Genomic DNA, 24,396 nt, shown 5'->3' with positions numbered 1-24,396 from the left:
ATATGTATATATTTGATATTGTATTCCAACAGTGAACATATTTCTAAAATATCAGCCAGATCGGACGATATTGAAAAAAAAGTCATTTTTTTGCACGCACTATGTCTACTCTACGACTCGCCATTTCCATACCGTTTGAGATATCAAAAATCCCTTGGCAATTTAGTGTAAGGACTATCTTAAGATCATGCGGACCACATGTGGTGTGAATGTGATGAATGCCCTAGCAGGAAGGCATACAAATATGATGAAGACCACACTTCCTGTTGCCAGATGGTGGCGCTATAACATTGACCCGTTCTTGGGATATGGATGTGTTTATACTCCAACAATAAACGTATTTCTAAAATATCAGCCAGATCAGACGATGTCGACCATGAAATTACGGCCACTTCCTGTTGGCGTGGCGTGACATAAAAATTGTAATCCTCCCCGTGACTGTCCCGTTTGAGCTATCAAAAATATCCTGCCAATTTAGTATCATGACTATCCTGAGACCATTCTGACCACAGTTGGTGTGAATGCGATGAACCCCCTAGAAGGAGTACTTAAAAGTGTAGAACGTGTAAAACGCACAAAATCCAAAATGGCTGACTTCCTGTTTGCATATTTGATTAGATTCGAATTTGAAATGTGTTTGGCCTGAGGAGTGCTATATGCATACTAAATATGGTGCAGGTAGCTCAAAGTGCCTGCCCACAATAGAAGACAATGCAATAGGGGGCGCTGTGGAGTCCCTCAGCGACGCCCAGGTCTGAGCATCTGAGAGATCCTGACAGCCAACAGTTCTGATGTGTGTGCAAAATTCCGTGAGTTTTCATTCATGGCAAGCACCTCAAAAATGCACAAAACATTGAAAAAAAAAGAATAATAATAATAATAATAATAATAATCCTTCCAATAACAATAGGGTCCTTCGCACCCTACGGTGCTTGGGCCCTAATAATAATAATAATAATAATCTTTCCAATAACAATAGGGTCCTTCGCACCCTACGGTGCTTGGGCCCTAATAATAATAATCCTTCCAATAACAATAGGGTCCTTCGCACCCTACGGTGCTTGGGCCCTAAATATAGCTGCAAGCAGCAATGAACGGGCCCAAGCACCATGGGCGCAACCGCCTTGGTGGCATAGTTGTGCCAATGACATTTTTCACAATATGTACACACTTTGGAAATAATCACCTTCCTGGACAACGTATAGTGTGCACAGGAATTCCCCTTTGATCAATGAAGATGTTGCTGCTGCTATTGGAATGCATCAATGATATAAGCCTCACTTCCTATTACCAGATGGTGGCGCTATAATATTGAGCCGTGTATGGTTCATGGATTTGATTACACTCCAATAATTAACATATTTGTACATTTTCAGCCAAATTGGAAGATGTCAAGTAAAATTAAAGTCACTTCCTGTTGCCAGATGGTGGCGCTATGCCATTGAGCCTTTCTTGGTATATGGATGAGATTACACTCCAAAAATGAACATGTGTGAAGTTTCTGCCACATCAGACAATGTAGAATGAAACAAAAATTACTTCTTGCTTGCACATTGTAATAATATGCTCCAGTCCTGTGTGGAGAGCAGAGATGAATTAATTTCAGTAGATTTTACAGCGGGAGGCACAATTTACGCTTGAGAAGTCATTCGGTTATAAATATGCACTCAAAATAAAACCATTGGCGTAAAGAAACTATTCAACTTTATTGTGGCCGCACCGGGGATGGAACTGCGGACCTTGCATGTCTTAATCCACTGTCTGAACCATTAAGCTATTCTGCCCTCTTATACACGTACGCCATCTATTGGCCAAAAGTTGTATGTTTCCTTTTATCTTGGTTAAATAATTTCTCTCCTAAGTGTCGGATAATATTGCATTAAACGTCTAGTTAGCCAGCATCATTCTTTTCCATTTCACCGGTAATTATGCTGCCTGAAACGCATTTGTTCAGCCAAATCTAAAGGAGATGCCAAGTCTCTGCCCTCAATCCGGTATTTTCATATTAAGTCAAAAATTCCTCGCGAAATTGTATGTTCTCTTAATTCGTGTTTAATGACAAGCAAAATAAACTAACATATCTGGCGATTTAACTGAAAGTTTTCTATTCATGTAAACAAACGTAGCTGACTTGTTTTTTTGACTCACACAGACAGTGGACAGGCTGGCTGCTGTTAGCCAATGCGCGTCATCTCGCAACGACCTGCATGCCATACCTATGTTGAACATAACGGTCTCATGTTAACACAGAGTTCGACCAGAGCCATCTCAAACGTTAACGTTTCTTTTTGACATTTGACTCTTTTAAATATATGCTACTCTCCTGCCAGTTAAAGACAGTCATTAAATGTCTTTAATATTTATTTCAGATACTCTATTCAAAAATGAAAATAGATGCAAAGAAACGTCGGGCTGGGTGTTGTCAATACATTTTGTCACGTAGGCTGCAGCTGTAAATCATACATCGTTATGCCTACTGGCTCGCTAGAAAAAAAAAAAAAACCTATCGTTGAAAAATCACTTGAAGGAAGAAAAATATAAAAGTTCCACTTTCTGCCAATAAATGGAATCCCCGTATCAGAAATGGGGGGAAGTTACAGCGACGCAGTTAGTCTGTGAGTAGAATAGATTGTGTAGACAACTTCACTGTTTCCACAAAGGTGATGTGCTTTTTAACAGGACTTGGTCAGTGTAATGATATAAATGCTAGCATTCGATTATGGTCAACGGTACCGAAAATGCCCGTTGCACCAGCCATCATAACAAATGTCCCAATATAGGATCGATTTAAACCTCTATATATTTTTATTTCACGTTGACAGTGTAGGCTATTATGTGTATTCCGACGCGAATTACATTTAATTGGGTTACGGCATTCACTTCAACCGAATGAAGTCAAATAGAAACGGCTCGAATTCCTTAATAAGGCTTCTTGGTTTTCAAGCTAACTTTCCGAACAGCTGTTTTGTATTGAGTCCTTAAAATGCTACAACACGGTTTTTTTTAAACCAAATAACATTGAACGTCATTGCAAGATATATGCAATACCAACTTTTGCCAGTAGATGGCAGTCGCGTATTAGAAATGGGAGAGTCATTTGCGACTTGCGTTGAAGTTTTAAGACTGGATATAATGAGTCTCCAGCGAAAATAGTGAACTATTATTGCTTAATGGATGTGATGACACTCCAACAATGAACATATGTGAAAAGTTGTAGCCTCAAAATCAGGCAATGTAGAATTTAATACCTTTTTGAAATCATTTAATACATAATTGTATTAAAACATGAACTGTTTGGGCAGCATTACAAGTTAATTTTAAGGCTGACCAGAGCCATACCATTCCAAGATATTAAAAATCAGTTCATAGTTGTGTGTCAGGGCTATAATATCATGCTGACCACATTTTGTGTGAATGTGATGAACCCCCTAGGAAGAGTATTTCCAAGTTTGGTACGTGAAAAAACACTTAAAAACACACAAAATCCAAAATAGCTCACTTCCTGTTGGGAAAAGTTAAGGGATGCAAATGAGAAATTTGTGTGTCTTGAGGAGACCCTTATGCCTACCAGACGTGGTGCATTTACGCGAAAGTATATGTCCACAATATTAGAAAAAAGCCATAGGGGGCGCTGTGTAGCCACGCCCAGATGAATGTGGATATGGATGTGATTGCACTGCAAAAGTGAATATATTTGTAAAATATCAGCCCGATCAGATAATGTAGAACGGAATTAAGCCCACTTCCTGTTTTTGGGCGTAACTTGTGTAGTATACGTCTCGCCATTGCCAAACCGTTTGAGATATCAAAAATCCTTTCGTCACTTAGGGTCAGGACTATTCTAAGATCATGATGACTACAGTTGGTGTGAATGTGATGAATACCCTAGCAGGAACGCATACAAACATGATAAAAACCTCACTTCCGTTGCCAGATGGTGGCGCTATAACATTGATTTCTTCTTGGTATTTGGATGTGATTACACTCTAACAGTGAACATATTTGTAAAATATCAGCCAGATCAGACAATGTAGACCATGAATTTATGGCTACTTCCTGTTGGCGCGGCGTGACATGAAAATTGTACACCTCGCCATGACCATACCGTTTGAGATATCAAAAATATCCTTTGGAATTAGTATCATGACTATCCTGAGACCACGTTGACCACATTTCGTGTGAATGCAATGAACCCCCTAGGAGGAGTACTTAAAAGTGTAGTACGTGTAAAATGCACAAAATTCAAAATGGCTGACTTCCTGTTCACATATTTGATTCAATGCGAATGAGAAATGTGTTTGTCCAGAGGAGCCCCACATGCCTACCAAATTAGGTGAAGGTAGCTCAAAGTGCCTGTCCACAATAGAAGACAAAGCATTAGGGGGCGCTGTAGAGTCCCTCGGCCATGCCCAGGTCTGAGCATCTGATTCATCCTGACAGCCAACACTTCTAATGTGTGTGCAAAATTCCGTGAGTTTTCATCCATGGCAAGCACCTCAAAAATGCAAAATACTTTGAAAAAAAAGAGAATAATAATTATAGGGGGCGCTGTCTAGCCACGCCCCAATTGATATGTATATATTTCATTTTTTACTCCAACAGTGAACATATTTATAGAATATCAGCCAGATCGGACGATGTCGAAAAAAAAGTCCCCTAGGAGGAGTACTTAAAAGTGTAGTACGTGTAAAACTCAGAAAATCCAAAATGGCTGACTTCCTGTTTGGATATTTGATTAGATCCGAATGAGAAATGTGTTTGGACCGAGGAGCGTTATATGGCCACCAAATTAGGTGCAGGTAGCTCAAAGTGCCTGCCCACAATAGAAGACAATGCAATAGGGGGCGCTGTGGAGTCCCTCGGCCACGCCCAGGTCTGAGCATCTGAGAGCTCCTGACAGCAACCACTTCTGATGTGTGTGCAAAATGTCAAGACTTTTTACGCATGGCAAGGCCCTCAAAAAAGCCCATTTGCCTGAAGAAAAAGAATAATAATAATAAATATAGCTGCAAGCAGCAATGAACGGGCCCAAGCACCAGGGGCGCAACCGCCTTGGTGGCATAGTTGTGCCAATGACATGTTTCACAATATGTACACACTTTGGAAATAATCACCTTCCTGGACAACGTATAGTGTGCACAGGAATTCTCCTTTGATCAATGAAGATGTTGCTGCTGCTATTGGAATGCATCAATGATATAAGCCTCACTTCCTGTTGCCAGATGGTGGCGCTATAATATTGAGCCGTGTATGGTTCATGGATTTGATTACACTCCAATAATTAACATATTTGTACATTTTCAGCCAAATTGGAAGATGTCGAGTAAAATTAAAGTCACTTCCTTTTGCCAGATGGTGGAGCTATAACATTGAGCCATTTTTGGTATATGGATTTAATTACACTCCAATAATAAAAATATTTCTACATTTTCAGCCACATCGGAAGATGTCGAGTGAAATTAAGGCCACTTCCTGTTGCCAGATGGTGGCACTATGCCATTGAGCCTTTATTGGTATATGGATGAGATTACACTCCAAAAATGAACATGTGTGAAGTTTCAGCCACATCAGACAATGTAGAATGAAACAAAAACAACAAACACATTGTGATAACGTGCTACAGTCCTGTATGGAGAGCAGAGATGAATTAATTTCCATAGATTTTACAGCGAGAGGCACATTTTATGCTTGAAAAGTCATTCGGTTATAAATATGCACTCAAAATAAAACCATTGGCTTAAACAAACTATTCAACTTCATTGTGACCGCACTGGGGATAGAACCGCCGACCTTGCATGTCTTAATCCACTGCCTAAACCATTAAGGTATACTGCCCTCTTATACACGGGCGCCATCTACTGGCCAAATGTTGTATGTTTCCTTTCATCTTGGTTAAATAATTTCTCGCCGAAGTGTCGGATAATATTGCATTAAAAGTCTAGTTAGCCAGCATCATTCTTTTCCATTTCACCGGTAATTATGCTGCCTGAAACGCATTTGTTCAGCCAAATCTAAAGGAGATGCCAAGTCTCTGCCCTCAATCCGGTATTTTCATATTAAGTCAAAAATTCCTAGCGAAATTGTATGTTCTCTTAATTCGTGTTTAATGACAAGCAAAATAAACGAACATAGCTGGCGATTTAACTGAAAGTTTTCTATTCATGTAAACCAACGTAGCTGACCTGTTTTTTGACTCACACAGACAGTGGAAAGGCTACGCAACGACGTGCATGCGATACCTTTGTTGAACATAACGGTCTCTTGTTAACACAGCGTTCGAGCAGAGCCACCTCAAACGCTACCGTTTCTTTTTGACTTCATGTGTTACTCTTTTAAATATATGACACTCTCCTGCCAGTTAAAGACAGTCATTAAATGTCTTTAATATTTATTTTAGATATTCAATTCATATAATGAAAATAGATGCAAAGAAACGTCGGGCTGGGTGTTGTCAATACATTTTGTCACGTAGGCTGCAGCTGTAAATCATACATCGTTATGCCTACTGGCTCGCTTGAAAAAAACAAAAACCTATCGTTGAAAAATCACTTGAAGGAAGAAAAAAATAAAAGTACCAATTTCTGCCAATAAATGGAATCCCCGTATCAGAAATGGGGGGAAGTTACAGCGACGCAGTTAGTCTGTGAGTAGAATAGATTATGTAGACAACTTCACTGTTTCCACAAAGGAACCAAAAATGTGCTTTTTAACAGGACTTGGTCAGTGTAATGATATAATTGCTAGCATTCGCTTATGGTCAACGGTACCGAAAATGCCCGTTGCACCAGCCATCATAACAAATGTCCCAATATAGGATCGATTTAAACCTCTATATATTTTTATTTCACGTTGACAGTGTAGGCGATCGTGTGTATTGCGACGCGAATTACATTTAATTGGGTTACGGCATTCACTTCAATCGAATGAAGTCAAATAGAAACGGCTCGAATTCCTTAATAAGGCTTCTTGGTTTTCAACCCAACTTTCCGAACAGCTGTTTTGTGTTGAGTCCTTAAAATGCTACACTACGTTTTTTTTTAAACCAAATAACATTGAACTTCAATGCAAGATCTGCATTATATGTGTTAATCTTTTAAATATATGATACTATCCTGCCAGTAAAAGCCTGTCTTTTATTTTAGTTATTCAATCCATATAATTAAGGTAGATGAAAAAAACGTTGCTATGGGCTGGGTGTTGTCAGTACATTTTCTCACGTAGGCTGCCGCTGTTACTCATACATCGTTATGGTTACTGGCTCGCAAAAAGAAACAAAACTTGTCATTGAGAAATCACTTTATCCAAGAAAATTAGAAAGAATACTAACCTTTGCCACTAGATGGCAGTCGCGTATTAGAAATTGGAGAGTCAGTTGCGACTTGCGTTGAAGTTTTAAGACTGGATATAATGAGTCTCCAGCGAAAATAGTGAACTATTATTGCTTAATGGATGTGATGACACTCCAACAATGAACATATGTGAAAAGTTGTAGCCTCAAAATCAGGCAATGTAGAATTTAATACCTTTTTGAAATGATTTAATACATAATTTTCCTGTTTGGGCAGCATTACAAGTTAATTTTAAGGCTGACCATAGCCATTCCATTCCAAGTTAGTAAAAATCAGTTCACAGTTGTGTGTCAGGGCTATAATATCATGCTGACCACATTTTGTGTGAATGTGATGAACCCCCTAGGAAGAGTATTTCAAAGTTTGGTACGTGAAAAAACACTTAAAAACACACAAAATCCAAAATAGCTCACTTCCTGTTGGGAAAAGTTAAGGGATGCAAATTAGAAATGTGTGTGTCTTGAGGAGACGCTTATGCCTACCAGACGTGGTGCATTTACGTGAAAGTATATGTCCACAATATTAGAAAAGAGCCATAGGGGGCGCTGTGTAGCCACGCCCAGATGAATGTGGATATGGATGTGATTGCACTCCAAAAGTGAATATATTTGTAAAATATCAGCCCGATCAGATGATGTAGAACGGAATTAAGCCCACTTCCTGTTTTTGGGCGTAACGTGTGTATTATACGCCTCGCCATTGCCAAACCGTTTGAGATATCAAAAATCCTTTTGTCATTTAGGGTCAGGACTATTCTCAGATCATGATGACTCCATTTGGTGTGAATGTGATGAATACCCTAGCAGGAAGGCATACAAATATGATAAAAACCTCACTTCCTGTTGCCAGATGGTGGCGCTATAACATTGACTTCTTCTTGGTATATGGATGTGATTACACTCTAACAGTGAACATATTTGTAAAATATCAGCCAGATCAGACAATGTAGACCATGAATTTATGGCTACTTCCTGTTGGCGTGGCGTGACATGAAAATTGTACTCCTCGCCATGACCATACCGTTTGAGATATCAAAAATATCCTTCGGAATTAGTATCATAACTATCCTCAGACCACTTTGACCACATGTGGTGTGAATGCGATGAACCCCCTAGGAGGAGTACTTAAAAGTGTAGTACGTGTAAAACGCACAAAATTCAAAATGGCTGACTTCCTGTTCACATATTTGATTCGATGCGAATGAGAATTGTGTTTGGGCAGAGGAGCCCCACAACCCTACAAAATTAGGTGAAGGTAGCTCAAAGTGCCTGTCCACAATAGAAGACAAAGCAATAGGGGGCGCTGTGGAGTCCCTTGGCCACGCCCAGGTCTGAGCTTCTGACAGTTTCTGAGAGACACCACTTCTCATGTGTGTGCAAAATTCCGTGAGTTTTCATTCATGGCAAGCACCTCAAAAATGCACAAAACATAGAAAAAAAAGATTATAATAATTATAGGGGGCGCTGTCTAACCACGCCCTGATTGATATGTATATATTTGATATTGTATTCCAAGAGTGAACATATTTCTAAAATATCAGCCTGATCGGACGATATCGAAAAAAAAGTCATTTTTTTGCACGCACTATGTCTACTCTACGACTCGCCATTTCCATACCGTTTGAGATATCAAAAATCCCTTCGCAATTTAGTGTAAGGACTATCTTAAGATCATGCTGACCACATTTGGTGTGAATGTGATCAATGCCCTAGCAGGAAGGCATACAAATATGATGAAGACCACACTTCCTGTTGCCAGATGGTGGCGCTATAACATTGACCCGTTCTTGGGATATGGATGTGTTTATACTCCAACAATAAACGTATTTCTAAAATATCAGCCAGATCAGACGATGTCGACCCTGAAATTATGGCCACTTCCTGTTGGCGTGGCGTGACATAAAAATTGTAATCCTCCCCGTGACTGTCCCGTTTGAGCTATCAAAAATATCCTGGCAATTTAGTATCATGACTATCCTGAGACCATTCTGACCACAGTTGGTGTGAATGCGATGAACCCCCTAGGAGGAGTACTTAAAAGTGTAGAACGTGTAAAACGCACAAAATCCAAAATGGCTGACTTCCTGTTCGCATATTTGATTAGATGTGAATTTGAAATGTGTTTGGCCTGAGGAGTGCTATATGCCTACTAAATATGGTGCAGGTAGCTCAAAGTGCCTGCCCACAATAGAAGACAATGCGATAGGGGGCGCTGTGGAGTCCCTCAGCGACGCCCAGGTCTGAGCATCTGAGATATCCTGACAGCCACCACTTCTGATGTGTGTGCAAAATTCCGTGAGTTTTCATTCATGGCAAGCACCTCAAAAATGCACAAAACATTGAAAAAAAAAGAATAATAATAATAAATATAGCTGCAAGCAGCAATGAACGGGCCCAAGCACCATGGGCGCAACCGCCTTGGTGGCATAGTTGTGCCAATGACATGTTTCACAATATGTACACACTTTGGAAATAATCACCTTCCTGGACAACGTATAGTGTGCACAGGAATTCCCCTTTGATCAATGAAGATGTTGCTGCTGCTATTGGAATGCATCAATGATATAAGCCTCACTTCCTGTTGCCAGATGGTGGCGCTATGCCATTGAGCCTTTCTTGGTATTTGGATGAGATTACACTCCAAAAATGAACATGTGTGAAGTTTCTGCCACATCAGACAATGTAGAATGAAACAAAAATTACTTCTTGCTTGCACATTGTAATAATATGCTCCAGTCCTGTATGGAGAGCAGAGATGAATTAATTTCAATAGATTTTACAGCGGGAGGCACGATTTACGCTTGAGAAGTCATTCGGTTATAAATATGCACTCAAAATAAAACCATTGGCGTAAAGAAAGTATTCAACTTTATTGTGGCCGCACCGGGGATGGAACCGCGGACCTTGCATGTCTTAATCCACTGTCTGAACCATTAAGCTATACTGCCCTCTTATACACGTACGCCATCTATTGGCCAAAAGTTGTATGTTTCCTTTTATCTTGGTTAAATAATTTCTCTCCTAAGTGTCGGATAATATTGCATTAAACGTCTAGTTAGCCAGCATCATTCTTTTCCATTTCACCGGTAATTATGCTGCCTGAAACGCATTTGTTCAGCCAAATCTAAAGGAGATGCCAAGTCTCTGCCCTCAATCCGGTATTTTCATATTAAGTCAAAAATTCCTAGCGAAATTGTATGTTCTCTTAATTCGTGTTTAATGACAAGCAAAATAAACTAACATATCTGGCGATTTAACTGAAAGTTTTCTATTCATGTAAACAAACGTAGCTGACCTGTTTTTTTGACTCACACAGACAGTGGACTGGCTGGCTGCTGTTAGGCAATGCGCGTCATCTCGCAATGACCTGCATGCCATACCTTTGTTGAACATAACGGTCTCATGTTAACACAGAGTTCGACCAGAGCCATCTCAAACGTTAACGTTTCTTTTTGACTTTTGACTCTTTTAAATATATGCTACTCTCCTGCCAGTTAAAGACAGTCATTAAATGTCTTTAATATTTATTTCAGATATTCTATTCAAAAATGAAAATAGATGCAAAGAAACGTCGGGCTGGGTGTTGTCAATACATTTTGTCACGTAGGCTGCAGCTGTAAATCATACATCGTTATGCCTACTGGCTCGCTAGAAAAAAAACAAAAACCTATCGTTGAAAAATCACTTGAAGGAAGAAAAATATAAAAGTTCCACTTTCTGCCAATAAATGGAATCCCCGTATCAGAAATGGGGGGAAGTTACAGCGACGCAGTTAGTCTCTGAGTAGAATAGATTGTGTAGACAACTTCACTGTTTCCACAAAGGTGATGTGCTTTTTAACAGGACTTGGTCAGTGTAATGATATAAATGCTAGCATTCGATTATGGTCAACGGTACCGAAAATGCCCGTTGCACCAGCCATCATAACAAATGTCCCAATATAGGATCGATTTAAACCTCTATATATTTTTATTTCACGTTGACAGTGTAGGCTATTATGTGTATTCCGACGCGAATTACATTTAATTTGGTTACGGCATTCACTTCAACCGAATGAAGTCAAATAGAAACGGCTCGAATTCCTTAATAAGGCTTCTTGGTTTTCAAGCCAACTTTCCGAACAGCTGTTTTGTATTGAGTCCTTAAAATGCTACAACACGGTTTTTTTTAAACCAAATAACATTGAACGTCATTGCAAGATATATGCAATACCAACTTTTGCCAGTAGATGGCAGTCGCGTATTAGAAATGGGAGAGTCATTTGCGACTTGCGTTGAAGTTTTAAGACTGGATATAATGAGTCTCCAGCGAAAATAGTGAACTATTATTGCTTAATGGATGTGATGACACTCCAACAATGAACATATGTGAAAAGTTGTAGTCTCAAAATCAGGCAATGTAGAATTTAATACCTTTTTGAAATTATTTAATACATAATTGTATTAAAACATGAACAGTTTGGGCAGCATTACAAGTTAATTTTAAGGCTGACCATAGCCATACCATTCCAAGATATTAAAAATCAGTTCATAGTTGTGTGTCAGGGCTATAATATCATGCTGACCACATTTTGTGTGAATGTGATGAACCCCCTAGGAAGAGTATTTCAAACTTTGGTACGTGAAAAAACACTTAAAAACACACAAAATCCAAAATAGCTCACTTCCTGTTGGGAAAAGTTAAGGGATGCAAATGAGAAATGTGTGTGTCTTGAGGAGACCCTTATGCCTACCAGACGTGGTGCATTTACGTGAAAGTATATGTCCACAATATTAGAAAAAAGCCATAGGGGGCGCTGTGTAGCCACGCCCAGATGAATGTGGATATGGATGTGATTGCACTCCAAAAGTGAATATATTTGTAAAATATCAGCCCGATCAGATGATGTAGAACGGAATTAAGCCCACTTCCTGTTTTTGGGCGTAACGTGTGTATTATACGCCTCGCCATTGCCAAACCGTTTGAGATATCAAAAATCCTTTCGTCATTTAGGGTCAGGACTATTCTAAGATCATGATGACTACATTTGGTGTGAATGTGATGAATACCCTAGCAGGAACGCATACAAACATGATAAAAACCTCACTTCCGTTGCCAGATGGTGGCGCTACCACATTGATTTCTTCTTGGTATATGCATGTGATTACACTCTAACAGTGAACATATTTGTAAAATATCAGCCAGATCAGAAAATGTAGACCATGAATTTATGGCTACTTCCTGTTGGCGCGGCGTGACATGAAAATTTTACGCCTCGCCATGACCATACCGTTTGAGATATCAAAAATATCCTTTGGAATTAGTATCATGACTATCCTGAGACCACTTTTACCACATTTCGTGTGAATGCAATGAATCCCCTAGGAGGAGTACTTAAAAGTGTAGTACGTGTAAAATGCACAAAATTCAAAATGGCTGACTTCCTGTTCACATATTTGATTCGATGTGAATGAGAAACGTGTTTGTCCAGAGGAGTCCCACATGCCTACCAAATTAGGTGAAGGTAGCTCAAAGTGCCTGTCCACAATAAAAGACAAAGCATTAGGGGGCGCTGTGGAGTCCCTCGGCCACGCCCAGGTCTGAGCATCTGATACATCCTGACAGCCAACACTTCTCATGTGTGTGCAAAATTCTGTGAGTTTGCATCCATGGCAAGAACCTCAAAAATGCAAAATACATTGAAAAAAAAGAGAATAATAATTATAGGGGGCGCTGTCTAGCCACGCCCCGATTGATATGTATATATTTTATATTGTACTCCAACAGTGAACATATTTATAAAATATCAGCCAGATCGGACGATGTCAAAAAAAAAGTCCTTTTTTTGCACGCAATATGTGTACTGTACGACTCGCCATTTCCATACCGTTTGAGATATCAAAAATCCCTTCACAGCTTATGGTCATGACTATCCTAAGATCATGCTGACTACATTTCGTGTGAATGTGATGAATGACCTAGCAGGAAGGCATACAAATATGATAAAGACTTCACTTCCTGTTGCCAGATGGTGGCGCTATAACATTGACCCGTTCTTGGGATATGGATGTGATTATACTCCAACAATAAACGTATTTCTAAAATATCAGCCAGATCAGACGATGTAAACCATGAAATTACGGCCACTTCCTGGTGGCGCGGCGTGACATAAAAATTCTACGCCTCCCCAGGACCGTCTCGTTTCAGCTATCAAAAATATCCTGGCAATTTAGCATCATGAATATCCTGAGACCATTCTGACCACAGGTGGTGTGAATGTGATGAACCCCCAAGGAGGAGTACTTAAAAGTGCAGTACATGTAAAACGCACAAAATCCAAAATGGCTGACTTCCTGTTTGTATATTTCATTAGATGCAAATTATAAATGTTTTTGGGCCGAGGAGTGCTATATGCCTACTACATTTTGTGAAGGTAGCTCAAAGTGCCTGCCCACAATAGATGACAATGCGATAGGGGGCGCTGTGGAGTCTCTCGGCCACGCCCAGGTCTGAGCATCTAATCGATCCTGAAGGTCCTCATTTCTGATGTGTGTGCAAAATTCCCAGACTTTTTATGCATGGCAAGAACCTCAAAAAGGCCCATTTGCATATAGAAAAAAGAATAATAATAAATATAGCTGCAAGCAGCAATGAACGGGCCCAAGCACCATGGGCGCAACCGCCTTGGTGGCACAGTTGTGCCAATGACATTTTTCACAATATGTACACACTTTGGAAATAATCACCTTCCTGGACAACGAATAGTGTGCACAGGAATTCCCCTTTGATCAATGAAGATGTTGCTGCTGCTATTGGAATGCATCAATGATATAAGCCTCACTTCCTATTGCCAGATGGTGGCGCTATAATATTGAGCTGTGTATGGTTTATGGATTTGATTTCACTCCAAAAATGAACATATTTGTACATTTTCAGCCAAATTGGAAGATGTCGAGTAAAATTAAAGCCACTTCCTGTTGCCAGATGCTGGCGCTATAATATTGAGCCGTGTATGGTTTATGGATTTGATTACACTCCAATAATTAACATATTTGTACATTTTCAGCCAAATTGGAAGATGTCAAGTAAAATTAAAGCCACTTCCTGTTGCCAGATGGTGGCGCTATGCCATTGAGCCTGTCTTGGTATATTGATGAGATTACACTCCAAAAATGAACATGTGTGAAGTTTTTGCCACATCAGACAATGTAGAATGAAACAAAAAATACTTCTTGCTTGCACATTGTGATAACATGCTACAGTCCTGTATGGAGAGCAGAGATTAATTAATTTCCATAGTTTTTACACGGGGAGGCACAATTTACGCTTGAGAAGTCATTCGGCCATAAATATGCACTCAAAATGAAAACAATTGGCTTCAAGAACCTATTCAAATTCATTGTGGCTGCAGCGGGGATCGAACGGCTGAATTTGCGTGCCTTAATCAACCGCCCTAACCATTACGCTATACTGCCCGCTTATACACGGGTGCCATCTATTGGCCAAATGTCTCCTTTTATCTTGGTTTAATAATTTCTCTACGAAGTGTCGGATAATATTGCACGAAACGTCTAGTTAACCAGCATCATTCTTTTCCATTTCACTGGTAATTATGCTGCCTGAAACGCATTTGTTCAGCCAAATCTAAAGGAGATGCCAAGTCTCTGCCCTCAATACAGTATTTTCATATTAATTTACCATTCCTAGCGAAATTGTATGTTCTCTTAATTCGTGTTTAATGACAAGCCTAATAAACTAACATAGCTGGCGATTTAACTGAAAGTTTTCTATTCATGTAAACCAACGTAGCTGACCTGTTTTTTGACTCACACAGACAGTGGACTGGCTGGCTGCTGTTAGCCCGTGCGTGTCATCTCGCAACGACCTGCATGTGATACCTTTGTTGAACAAAACGGTCTCTTGTTAACACAGCGTTCGAGCAGAGCCACCTCAGACGCTAAAGTTTCTTTTTGACTTCATGTGTTAATCTTTTAAAAATATGATACTCTCCTGCCAGTTAAAGCCTGTCTTTAAGTCTTTAAATGTCTTTCATATTTCTTTTAGTTATTCAATTCATGTAATGAAAATAGATGCAAAGAAACGTCGGGCTGGGTGTTGTCAATACATTTTGTCACGTAGGCTGCAGCTGTAAATCATACATCGTTATGCCTACTGGCTCGCTAGAAAAAAACAAAAACCTATCGTTGAAAAATCACTTGAAGGAAGAAAAAAATGAAAGTACCACTTTCTGCCAATTAATTGAATCGCCGTATCAGAAATGGGGGGAAGTTACAGCGACGCAGTTAGTCTGTGAGTAGAACAGATTGTGTAGACAACTTCACTGTTTTCACAAAGGAACCAAAAATGTGCTTTTTAACAGGGCTTGGTCAGTGTAATGATATAAATGCTAGCATTCGATTATGGTCAACGGTACCGAAAATGCCCGTTGCACCAGCCATCATAACAAATGTCCCAATACAGGATCGATTTAAACCTCTATATATTTTTATTTCACGTTGACAGTGTAGGCTATTATGTGTATTCCGACGCGAATTACATTTAATTGGGTTACGGCATTCACTTCAATCGAATGAAGTCAAATAGAAACGGCTCGAATTCCTTAATAAGGCTTCTTGGTTTTCAAGCCAACTTTCCGAACAGCTGTTTTGTATTGAGTCCTTAAAATGCTACAATACGGTTTTTTTTAAAATCCAAATAACATTGAACGTCAAAGCAATATATGCATTATATGTATTAATCTTTTAAATATATGATACTTTCCTGCCAGTAAAAGCCTGTTTTTTATTTTAGTTATTCAATCGAGTTAATTAAGATAGATGAGAAAAAACGTTGCTGTGGGCTGGGTGTTTTCAGTACATTTTGTCATGTAGGCTGCCGCTGTTACTCATACATCGTTATGGTTACTGGCTCGCAAAAAGAAACAAAACTTGTCGTTGAGAAATCATTTTATCCAAGAAAGAGAAACCATACCGAAAATTAGAAAGAATACTAACCTTTGCCACTAGATGGCAGTCGCGTATTAGAAATGGGAGAGTCAGTTGCGACTTGAGTTGAAGTTTTAAGACTGGAGATAATGAGTCTCCAGCGAAAATCGTGAACTATTATTGCTTAATGGATGTGATGACACTCCAACAATGAACATATGTGAAAAGATGTAGCCTCAACATCAGGCAATGTAGAATTTAATACCTTTTTGAAATGATTTAATATATAATTTTCCTATTTGGGCAGCATTACAAGTTAATTTTAAGGCTGACCATAGCCATACCATTCCAAGATATTAAAAATCAGTTCATAGTTGTGTGTCAGGGCTATAATATCATGCTGACCACATTTTGTGTGAATGTGATGAACCCCCTAGGAAGAGTATTTCAAAGTTTGGTACGTGAAAAAACACTTAAAAACACACAAAATCCAAAATAGCTCACTTCCTGTTGGGAAAAGTTAAGGGATGCAAATGAGAAATGTGTGTGTCTTGAGGAGACCCTTATGCCTACCAGACGTGGTGCATTTACGTGAAAGTATATGTCCACAATATTAGAAAAAAGCCATAGGGGGCGCTGTGTAGCCACGCCCAGATGAATGTGGATATGGATGTGATTGCACTCCAAAAGTGAATATATTTGTAAAATATCAGCCCGATCAGATGATGTAGAACGGAATTAAGCCCACTTCCTGTTTTTGGGCGTAACGTGTGTATTATACGCCTCGCCATTGCGAAACCGTTTGAGAAATCAAAAATTCTTTCGTCATTTAGGGTCAGGACTATTCTAAGATCATGATGACTACATTTGGTGTGAATGTGATGAATACCTTAGCAGGAACGCATACAAACATGATAAAAACCTCACGTCCGTTGCCAGATGGTGGCGCTATAACATTGATTTCTTCTTGGTATTTGGATGTGATTACACTCTAACAGTGAACATATTTGTAAAATATCAGCCAGATCAGACAATGTAGACCATGAATTTATGGCAACTTCCTGTTGGCGCAGCGTGACATGAAAATTGTACGCCTCGCCATGACCATACCGTTTGAGATATCAAAAATATCCTTTGGAATTAGTATCATGACTATCCTGAGACCACTTTGACCACATTTTGTGTGAATGCAATGAACCCCCTAGGAGGAGTACTTAAAAGTGTAGTACGTGTAAAATGCACAAAATTCAAAATGGCTGACTTCCTGTTCACATATTTGATTCGATGCGAATGAGAAATGTGTTTGGCCAGAGGAGCCCCACATGCATACCAAATTAGGTGAAGGTAGCTCAAAGTGCCTGTCCACAATAGAAGACAAAGCATTAGGGGGCGCTGTGGAGTCCCTTGGCCACGCCCAGGTCTGAGCATCTGATACATCCTGACAGCCAACACTTCTCATGTGTGTGCAAAATTCTGTGAGTTTCCATCTATGGCAAGAACCTCAAAAATGCAAAATACATTGAAAAAAATGAGAATAATAATTATAGGGGGCGCTGTCTAGCCACGCCCCGATTGATATGTATATATCTGATATTGTACTGCTACAGTGAACATATTTGTAAAATATCAGCCAGATCGGACGATGTCGAAAAAAAAGTAATTTTTTTGCACGCAATATGTGTACTGTACGACTCGCCATTTCCATACCGTTTGAGATATCAAAAATCCCTTCACAATTTAGCGTAAGGACTATCTTACAATCATGCTGACCGCATTTGGTGTGAATGTGCTGAATGCCCTAGCAGGAATGCATACAAATAGGTTAAAGACCTCACTTCCTGTTGCCAGATGGTGGCGCTATAACATTGACCTGTTCTTGGGATATGGATGTGATTACACTCCAACAATAAACAAATTTCTAAAATATCAGCCAGATCAGACAATGTAGACCATGAAATTATGGCCACTTCCTGTTGGCGCGGCGTGACATAAAAATTCTACGCCTCCCCAGGACCGTCCCGTTTGAGCTATCAAAAATATCCTGGCAATTTAGCATCATGAATAGCCTGAGACCATTCTGACCACAGGTGGTGTGAATGTGATGAACCCCCTAGGAGGAGTACTTAAAAGTGCAGTACGTGTAAAATGCACAAAATTCAAAATGGCTGACTTCCTGTTTACATATTTGATTCGATGCGAATGAGAAATGTGTTTGTCCAGAGGAACCCCACATGCGTACCAAATTAGGTGAAGGTAACTCAAAGTGCCTGTCCACAATAGAAGACAAAGCATTAGGGGGCGCTGTGGAGTCCCTTGGCCACGCCCAGGTCTGAGCATCTGATACATCCTGACAGCCAACACTTCTCATGTGTGTGCAAAATTCTGTGAGTTTCCATCCATGGCAAGCACCTCAAAAATGCTAAATACATTGAAAAAAAAGAGAATAATAATTATAGGGGGCGCTGTCTAGCCACGCCCCGATTGATATGTATATATCTGATATTGTAGTGCTACAGTGAACATATTTGTAAAATATCAGCCAGATCGGACGATGTCAAAAAAAAAGTCATTTTTTTGCACGCAATATGTGTACTGTACGACTCGCCATTTCCATACCGTTTGAGATATCAAAAATCCCTTCACAACTTAGCGTAAGGACTATCTTAAGATCATGCTGACCGCATTTGGTGTGAATGTGCTGAATGCCCTAGCAGGAATGCATACAAATATGTTAAAGACCACACTTCCTGTTGCCAGATTGTGGCGCTATAACATTGACCTGTTCTTGGGATATGGATGTGATTGTAGTCCAACAATAAACAAAGTTCTAAAATATCAGCCAGATCAGACAATGTACACCATGAAATTATGGCCACTTCCTGTTGGCGCGGCGTGACATAAAAATTGTACTCCTCCCCATGACCGTCCCGTTTGAGCTATCAAAAATATCCTGGCAATTTAGCATCATGACTATCCTGAGACCATTCTGACCACAGGTGGTGTGAATGCGATGAACCCCCTAGGAGGAGTACTTAAAAGTGTAGTACGTGTAAAACTCAGAAAATCCAAAATGGCTGACTTCCTGTTTGGATATTTGATTAAATCCGAATGAGAAATGTGTTTGGACCGAGGACCGCTATATGGCCACCAAATTAGGTGCAGGTAGCTCAAAGTGCCTGCCCACAATAGAAGACAATGCGATAGGGAGCGCTGTGGAGTCCCTCGGCCACGCCCAGGTCTGAGCATCTGAGAGTTCCTGACAGCAAGCACTTCTGATGTGTGTGCAAAATGTCAAGACTTTTTACGCATGGCAAGGCCCTCAAAAAAGCCCATTTGCCTGAAGAAAAAGAATAATAATAATAATAATAATAATAATAATAATAATAATAATAATAATAATAATAATCCTTCCAATAACAATAGGGTCCTTCGCACCCTACGGTGCTTGGGCCCTAAATATAGCTGCAAGCAGCAATGAACGGGCCCAAGCACCATGGGCGCAACCGCCTTGGTGGCACAGTTGTGCCAATGACATGTTTCACAATATGTACACACTTTGGAAATAATCACCTTCCTTGACAACGTATAGTGTGCACAGGAATTCCCCTTTGAGCAATGAAGATGTTGCTGCTGCTATTGGAATGCATCAATGATATAAGCCTCACTTCCTATTGCCAGATGGTGGCGCTATAATATTGAGCTGTGTATGGTTTATGGATTTGATTTCACTCCAAAAATGAACATATTTGTACATTTTCAGCCAAATTGGAAGATGTCGAGTAAAATTAAAGCCACTTCCTTTTGCCAGATGGTGGCGCGATAAGATTGAGCCGTGTATGGTTCATGGATTTGATTACACTCCAATAATTAACATATTTGTACATTTTCAGCCAAATTGGAAGATGTCAAGTAAAATTAAAGCCACTTCCTGTTCCCAGATGGTGGCGCTATGCCATTGAGCCTTTCTTGGTATATGGATGAGATTACACTCCAAAAATGAACATGTGTGAAGTTTCTGCCACATCAGACAATGTAGAATGAAACAAAAATTACTTCTTGCTTGCACATTGTAATAATATGCTCCAGTCCTGTATGGAGAGCAGAGATGAATTAATTTCAATAGATTTTACAGCGGGAGGCACAATTTACGCTTGAGAAGTCATTCGGTTATAAATATGCACTCAAAATAAAACCATTGGCGTAAAGAAACTATTCAACTTTATTGTGGCCGCACCGGGGATGGAACTGCAGACCTTGCATGTCTTAATCCACTGTCTGAACCATTAAGCTATTCTGCCCTCTTATACACGTACGCCATCTATTGGCCAAAAGTTGTATGTTTCCTTTTATCTTGGTTAAATAATTTCTCTCCTAAGTGTCGGATAATATTGCATTAAACGTCTAGTTAGCCAGCATCATTCTTTTCCATTTCACCGGTAATTATGCTGCCTGAAACGCATTTGTTCAGCCAAATCTAAAGGAGATGCCAAGTCTCTGCCCTCAATCCGGTATTTTCATATTAAGTCAAAAATTCCTAGCGAAATTGTATGTTCTCTTAATTCATGTTTAATGACAAGCAAAATAAACTAACATATCTGGCGATTTAATTGAAAGTTTTCTATTCATGTAAACAAACGTAGCTGACCTGTTTTTTTGACTCACACAGACAGTGGACAGGCTGGCTGCTGTTAGCCAATGCGCGTCATCTCGCAACGACCTGCATGCCATACCTTTGTTGAACATAACGGTCTCATGTTAACACAGAGTTCGACCAGAGCCATCTCAAACGTTAACGTTTCTTTTTGACTTTTGACTCTTTTAAATATATGCTACTCTCCTGCCAGTTAAAGACAGTCATTAAATGTCTTTAATATTTATTTTAGATATTCAATTAAAATAATGAAAATAGATGCAAAGAAACGTCGGGCTGGGTGTTCTCAATACATTTTGTCACGTAGGCTGCAGCTGTAAATCATACATCGTTATGCCTACTGGCTCGCTAGAAAAAAAACAAAAACCTATCGTTGAAAAATCAGTTGAAGGAAGAAAAATATAAAAGTTCCACTTTCTGCCAATAAATGGAATCCCCGTATCAGAAATGGGGGGAAGTTACAGCGACGCAGTTAGTCTGTGAGTAGAATAGATTGTGTAGACAACTTCACTGTTTCCACAAAGGAGTCAAAAATGTGCTTTTTAACAGGACTTGGTCAGTTTAATGATATAAATGCTAGCATTCGATTATGGTCAACGGTACCGAAAATGCCCGTTGCACCAGCCATCATAACAAATGTCCCAATATAGGATCGATTTAAACCTCTATATATTTTTATTTCACGTTGACAGTGTAGGCTATTATGTGTATTCCGACGCGAATTACATTTAATTGGGTTACGGCATTCACTTCAATCGAATGAAGTCAAATAGAAACGGCTCGAAATCCTTAATAAGGCTTCTTGGTTTTCAAGCTAACTTTCCGAACAGCTGTTTTGTATTGAGTCCTTAAAATGCTACAACACGGTTTTTTATTAACCAAATAACATTGAACGTCATTGCAAGATATGCATTATATGTGTTAATCTTTGAAATATATGATACTTTCCTGCCAGTAAAAGCCTGTCTTTTATTTTAGTTATTCAATCCATATAATTAAGGTGGATGAGAAAAACGTTGCTGTGGGCTGGGTGTTGTCAGTACATTTTGTCACGTAGGCTGCCGCTGTTACTCATACATCGTTATGGTTACTGGCTCGCAAAAAGAAACAAAACTTGTATTTGAGAAATCACTTGAGAAACAATACCAAGTTTTGCCAGTAGATGGCAGTCGCGTATAAGAAATGGGAGAGTAATTTGCGACTTGCCTTGAAGTTTTAAGACTGGATATAATGAGTCTCCAGCGAAAATAGTGAACTATTATTGCTTAATGGATGTGATGACACTCCAACAATGAACATATGTGAAAAGTTGTAGCCTCAAAATCAGGCAATGTAGAATTTAATACCTTTTTGAAATTATTTAATACATAATTGTATTAAAACATGAACTGTTTGGGCAGCATTACAAGTTAATTTTAAGGCTGACCATAGCCATACCATTCCAAGATATTAAAAATCAGTTCATAGTTGTGTGTCAGGGCTATAATATCATGCTGACCACATTTTGTGTGAATGTGATGAACCCCCTAGGAAGAGTATTTCAAAGTTTGGTACGTGAAAAAACACTTAAAAACACACAAAATCCAAAATAGCTCACTTCCTGTTGGGAAAAGTTAAGGGATGCAAATGAGAAATGTGTGTGTCTTGAGGAGACCCTTATGCCAACCAGACGTGGTGCATTTACGTGAAAGTATATGTCCACAATATTAGAAAAAAGCCATAGGGGGCGCTGTGTAGCCACGCCCAGATGAATGTGGATATGGATGTGATTGCACTCCAAAAGTGAATATATTTGTAAAATATCAGCCCGATCAGATGATGTAGAACGGAATTAAGCCCACTTCCTGTTTTTGGGCGTAACGTGTGTATTATACGCCTCGCCATTGCCAAACCGTTTGAGATATCAAAAATCCTTTCGTCATTTAGGGTCAGGACTATTCTAAGATCATGATGACTACATTTGGTGTGAATGTGATGAATACCCTAGCAGGAACGCATACAAACATGATAAAAACCTCACTTCCGTTGCCAGATGGTGGCGCTATAACATTGATTTCTTCTTGGTATATGGATGTGATTACACTCTAACAGTGAACATATTTGTAAAATATCAGCCAGATCAGACAATGTAGACCATGAATTTATGGCTACTTCCTGTTGGCGCGGCGTGACATGAAAATTTTACGCCTCGCCATGACCATACCGTTTGAGATATCAAAAATATCCTTTGGAATTAGTATCATGACTATCCTGAGACCACTTTGACCACATTTCCTGTGAATGCAATGAACCCCCTAGGAGGAGTACTTAAAAGTGTAGTACGTGTAAAATGCACAAAATTCAAAATGGCTGACTTCCTGTTCACATATTTGATTCAATACGAATGAGAAATGTGTTTGTCCAGAGGAGGCCCACATGCATACCAAATTAGGTGAAGGTAGCTTAAAGTGCCTGTCCACAATAGAAGACAAAACATTAGGGGGCGCTGTGGAGTCCCTCGGCCACGCCCAGGTCTGAGCATCTGATACATCCTGACAGCCAACAATTCTCATGTGTGTGCAAAATTCCGTGAGTTTTCATCCATGGCAAGCACCTCAAAAATGCAAAATACATTGAAAAAAAAGAAAATAATAATTATAGGGGGCGCTGTCTAGCCACGCCCCGATTGATATGTATATATTTCATATTGTACTCCAACAGTGAACATATTTATAAAATATCAGCCAGATCGGACGATGTCGAAAAAAAAGTAATTTTTTTGCACGCAATATGTGTACTGTACGACTCGCCATTTCCATACCGTTTGAGATATCAAAAATCCCTTCACAGCTTATGGTCATGACTATCCTAAGATCATGCTGACCACATTTCGTGTGAATGTGATGAATGCCCTAGCAGGAAGGCATACAAATATGATAAAGACCTCACTTCCTGTTGCCAGATGGTGGCGCTATAACATTGACCCGTTCTTGGGATATGGATGTGATTATACTCCAACATTAAACGTATTTCTAAAATATCAGCCAGATCAGACAATGTAGACCATGAAATTACGGCCACTTCCTGTTGGCGCGGCGTGACATAAAAATTCTACGCCTCACCAGGACCGTCCCGTTTGAGCAATCAAAAATATCCTGGCAATTTAGCATCATGAATATCCTGAGACCATTCTGACCACAGGTGGTGTGAATGTGATGAACCCCCTAGGAGGAGTACTTAAAAGTGCAGTACGTGTAAAACGCACAAAATCCAAAATGGCTGACTTCCTGTTTGTATATTTGATTAGATGCAAATTATAAATGTTTTTGGTCCGAGGAGTCCTATATGCGTACTAAATTTTGTGAAGGTAGCTCAAAGTGCCTGCCCACAATAGATGACAATGCGATAGGGGGCGCTGTGGAGTCTCTCGGCCTCGCCCAGGTCTGAGCATCTAATCAATCCTGAAGGTCCTCATTTCTGATGTGTGTGCATAA

Source organism: Conger conger, chromosome 2 (genome assembly GCF_963514075.1).
Source record: "Conger conger chromosome 2, fConCon1.1, whole genome shotgun sequence".
Taxonomy (NCBI): Eukaryota; Metazoa; Chordata; class Actinopteri; order Anguilliformes; family Congridae; genus Conger; species Conger conger.
Note: the sequence above shows the minus strand (reverse complement) of the source record.